The sequence below is a fragment of the Protopterus annectens genome, chromosome 7.part1 (genome assembly GCF_019279795.1).
Source record: "Protopterus annectens isolate FY-2018-M chromosome 7.part1, PAN1.0, whole genome shotgun sequence".
NCBI lineage: Eukaryota > Metazoa > Chordata > Ceratodontiformes > Protopteridae > Protopterus > Protopterus annectens.
Genome location: NC_056740.1, coordinates 11,451,214 through 11,456,350, shown reverse-complemented (window position 1 = coordinate 11,456,350; position 5,137 = coordinate 11,451,214). Strand labels below are relative to the sequence as shown.

The 5,137-nt window shown below is 36.9% G+C and overlaps 2 non-coding genes across 2 annotated transcripts; both read left to right on the top strand.

Annotated features, from left to right (window-relative positions):
• Window positions 1-360: 360 nt before the first annotated feature.
• TRNAL-CAA lies at window positions 361-469 on the top strand. Its single transcript has 2 exons — window positions 361-398; window positions 424-469. It is a non-coding gene; the product is annotated as a tRNA-Leu (tRNA).
• A 2,472-nt stretch (window positions 470-2,941) lies between these two features.
• Window positions 2,942-3,050, top strand: TRNAL-CAA. Its single transcript has 2 exons — window positions 2,942-2,979; window positions 3,005-3,050. It is a non-coding gene; the product is annotated as a tRNA-Leu (tRNA).
• The last annotated feature ends 2,087 nt before the right edge of the window (window positions 3,051-5,137 follow it).

The window sequence follows — 5,137 nt, the reverse complement described above, 5'->3', positions numbered from 1 at the left end:
GTTTTATTTATTTATTTATTTATTCCTACTCGTAGCATGAACTGCAATTTCTTTTCTTTATTTAACTATTCTTTCACATTGACAAATTAAGGTGACGCATCAACAGCAAAGAGTGCATTTCTCAGACACTGCAGCAGTTATTACCTATATGTCATTTTTTAAGAATTCGTATAAGGTGTGGATAGCAATAGCATACTGTCAGGGTCATTCAGTGGACACTACAAGACAAAAAAAGCTCGAGAATGAACAGGTGTTTGCACTGCAAGTAACCTGGACTACTGCACTCAAAACACTTTAAATTACAACACAGAAAGAACGAGACAGAACAAACAGGCATGCACCTAACAAAAACTTAAATGTGTAAGGATGGCCGAGTGGTCTAAGGTGCCAGACTCAAGGATTCAATTCCTTCCAACATGGGGATTCTGGTCTCCAAATGGAGGTGTGGGTTCAAATCCCACTTCTGACAGACATGTTTTGCTCACTGCCTGAGACTGTGAAATGAGTCAACGTGTAGTGTGGAAGTAAGGAGGTCAAATGCCCTCAAGGGGCTAGCAACAGCCTCTGACTGAAAGTTAATGATGCAGATCTCGAGGGAGGAACTCCGACGCTATTTTGATTTTGTTAGCCACATAAACCCCTTTGAGGTAATCTCATTTCAATGACAACCAAGAAGCTTTCTGGACAGCGATGACACCCACAGAATCAAACCCTGGATTCTGGGATTCCCTGGATTCTGGCTTAAGAGTCCGTTCAGTTGATAGGATTACTCCTGAGGACAAAACTGCTAGTCTTCCATGTTGAACTCTTTGCTGTCCTGATAGATACACATTTGAGTAGGCAAATTCCTGAAATCTATTATAGAAACAGGTGGTCCATTAGGAGCTTTGATCTTAGTTCATGTCAGTCTGGCTTAAACAAAGGATTAGGCTATGGAATTAAATAGGGGAATGAACGTCTCTTATTACCAAGCTGCATTCTGAGAATTTCTGAATCGAAGATATGGACACTAGGCATGCAAATGCTGTGAACCAATATACAGAGATTACAAGAGCTCTGCTAGGTCTGCAACAACAAAAAAAGAGATTTCAAAAATCAGCTTCATAGTAAGTGCATAGAAAAGGTGGGGAGGGGGTGGACTGACACCTTACAAAAAGCATATGCTTATGAGAGCTAAGAAACGTAAATCGTAAGAAATCGCTCGGGGGTCTATTAAAGTTTACTGTCTAATTTTTAAAGATCTGCTACCATTTTCAAAAAATACGATAACCTTTCTGAAAGCTGGAACAGGTAACCTGGGAATTTCACCTTCAGAAGAGTTGGCAGACATCTCCTTGCTCTTTGGAACAGAATTCCTACATTATTTTTTCCCTTTCGTGACGGACAGGTTCCAATACACACTTTGGTATGGAAATGGGAGACCAGAAATCACAATTTCAGGAAATCAATACAAGGACTGACAAAATTTGCCTGCAAAAATAGCATTGACCTGGTCAATACATTCAACTGCAAAGGTCAGCAGTCCATGGTGAAAAGTTTTATTTATTTATTTATATACTGTTCTATCTATCTATCTATCTATCTATCTATCTATCTATCTATCTATCTATCTATCTATCTATCTATCTATCTATCTATCATCCCCACCGCCTGGGACCAAAAACACCTTACTCTCCTTCTGACTCTTTCCTTCCCCACTCCAACTGTTCTTAGTCTAAATTATTGGTTTGTGGTGGGCAAATGCTGTTTTCTGTACTGTCTACAGCTTTCCGGTTACTGTTTCTTTATTCACATTTGTCTACAGGGAAAGTCTGACATGATAACTTCATCTGTAATCCATGGAGACATGGACAGAACTCCGAGTCTGCCTCCCATGTGGCCTATCATGTTTATCAGTCTCAGCAGTGGTGAGAAAATCGAATTAAAATGATCCCAAAAATTATTGACGTGAAAAGAGAAGAGAGAAACATTTCTCTTTCGAAAAGTGAAAAACTGAAGTTGACGATTCCTGAGCTGATAATTAACACAGCACTTACACATATGTATATATATATATATATATATATATATATATATATATATATATATATATATACCTATATATCTATACATATATATACATATTTCTAATCATACGGCCGTATATATTTGTGAAGAAATTTCTAAGTTTTACTAAAAATCAGAATACTTTCCAAAGGATACACTCTATTCTGTTTTTTTTTTTTGAAAGCCAACAATTTACCACTCACTTGTTTCAGCACTCAGCTGAGTTTGAATTACAGTACACTTTCACACATTCTGGATTATTAACAAAGACAAACTTCGAAGCAGTTAAATTTCCAGCTTGAGAACGAGGAAAACACAGTTGAAAATTCTTGAAATAAGTGCTAAAATCAGCCAGATCAAAAGAAAAAAAAATAAAAGTTTGGGACAGACAGTTTCAAACTCACATACTTCCTACTTAAAGGTAGAAGCCCTACCACTAGACCAAAGAAGAACTCAAGCAGCTCTTTATTTTCTGCCTTTTGAAGCAATGATGTGAAATGTGTCATGCATGCCGTGTATATATGTTCTCCCCCATTGTTTTATTTATTTATTTATTTATTCCTACTCGTAGCATGAACTGCAATTTCTTTTCTTTATTTAACTATTCTTTCACATTGACAAATTAAGGTGACGCATCAACAGCAAAGAGTGCATTTCTCAGACACTGCAGCAGTTATTACCTATATGTCATTTTTTAAGAATTCGTATAAGGTGTGGATAGCAATAGCATACTGTCAGGGTCATTCAGTGGACACTACAAGACAAAAAAGCTCGAGAATGAACAGGTGTTTGCACTGCAAGTAACCTGGACTACTGCACTCAAAACACTTTAAATTACAACACAGAAAGAACGAGACAGAACAAACAGGTATGCACCTAAAGAAAGCTTAAATGTGTCAGGATGGCCGAGTGGTCTAAGGCGCCAGACTCAAGGATTCAATTCCTTCCAACATGGGGATTCTGGTCTCCAAATGGAGGCGTGGGTTCAAATCCCACTTCTGACAGACATGTTTTGCTCACTGCCTGAGACTGTGAAATGAGTCAACGTGTAGTGTGGAAGTAAGGAGGTCAAATGCCCTCAAGGGGCTAGCAACAGCCTCTGACTGAAAGTTAATGATGCAGATCTCGAGGGAGGAACTCCGACGCTATTTTGATTTTGTTAGCCACATAAACCCCTTTGAGGTAATCTCATTTCAATGACAACCAAGAAGCTTTCTGGACAGCGATGACACCCACAGAATCAAACCCTGGATTCTGGGATTCCCTGGATTCTGGCTTAAGAGTCCGTTCAGTTGATAGGATTACTCCTGAGGACAAAACTGCTAGTCTTCCATGTTGAACTCTTTGCTGTCCTGATAGATACACATTCGAGTAGGCAAATTCCTGAAATCTATTATAGAAACAGGTGGTCCATTAGGAGCTTTGATCTTAGTTCATGTCAGTCTGGCTTAAACAAAGGATTAGGCTATGGAATTAAATAGGGGAATGAACGTCTCTTATTACCAAGCTGCATTCCGAGAATTTCTGAATCGAAGATATGGACACTAGGCATGCAAATGCTGTGAACCAATATACAGAGATTACAAGAGCTCTGCTAGGTCTGCAACAACAAAAAAAGAGATTTCAAAAATCAGCTTCATAGTAAGTGCATAGAAAAGGTGGGGAGGGGGTGGACTGACACCTTACAAAAAGCATATGCTTATGAGAGCTAAGAAACGTAAATCGTAAGAAATCGCTCGGGGGTCTATTAAAGTTTACTGTCTAATTTTTAAAGATCTGCTACCATTTTCAAAAAATACGATAACCTTTCTGAAAGCTGGAACAGGTAACCTGGGAATTTCACCTTCAGAAGAGTTGGCAGACATCTCCTTGCTCTTTGGAACAGAATTCCTACATTATTTTTTCCCTTTCGTGACGGACAGGTTCCAATACACACTTTGGTATGGAAATGGGAGACCAGAAATCACAATTTCAGGAAATCAATACAAGGACTGACAAAATTTGCCTGCAAAAATAGCATTGACCTGGTCAATACATTCAACTGCAAAGGTCAGCAGTCCATGGTGAAAAGTTTTATTTATTTATTTATATACTGTTCTATCTATCTATCTATCTATCTATCTATCTATCTATCTATCTATCTATCTATCTATCTATCTATCTATCATCCCCACCGCCTGGGACCAAAAACACCTTACTCTCCTTCTGACTCTTTCCTTCCCCACTCCAACTGTTCTTAGTCTCCCTGTAAATTATTGGTTTGTGGTGGGCAAATGCTGTTTTCTGTACTGTCTACAGCTTTCCAGTTACTGTTTCTTTATTCACATTTGTCTACAGGGAAAGTCTGACATGATAACTTCATCTGTAATCCATGGAGACATGGACAGAACTCGAGTCTGCCTCCCATGTGGCCTATCATGTTTATCAGTCTCAGCAGTGGTGAGAAAATCGAATTAAAATGATCCCAAAAATTATTGACGTGAAAAGAGAAGAGAGAAACATTTCTCTTTCGAAAAGTGAAAAGCTGAAGTTGACGATTCCTGAGCTGATAATTAACACAGCACTTACACATATGTATATATATATATATATATATATATATATATATATATATATATATATATATATATATATATATATATATATATATATATATATATATATATATATATATATATATATATATATATATATATATATATATGTATATATATACATATATATACATATTTCTAATCATACATCCGTATATATTTGTGAAGAAATTTCTAAGTTTTACTAAAAATCAGAATACTGTCCAAAGGATACACTCTATTCTGTTTTTTTTTTTTTTGAAAGCCAACAATTTACCACTCACTTGTTTCAGCACTCAGCTGAGTTTGAATTACAGTACACTTTCACACATTCTGGATTATTAACAAAGACAAACTTCGAAGCAGTTAAATTTCCAGCTTGAGAACGAGGAAAACACAGTTGAAAATTCTTGAAATAAGTGCTAAAATCAGCCAGATCAAAAGAAAAAAAAAATAAAAGTTTGAAACAAACAGTTTTAAACTCACATACTTCCTACTTAAAGGTAGAAGCCCTACCA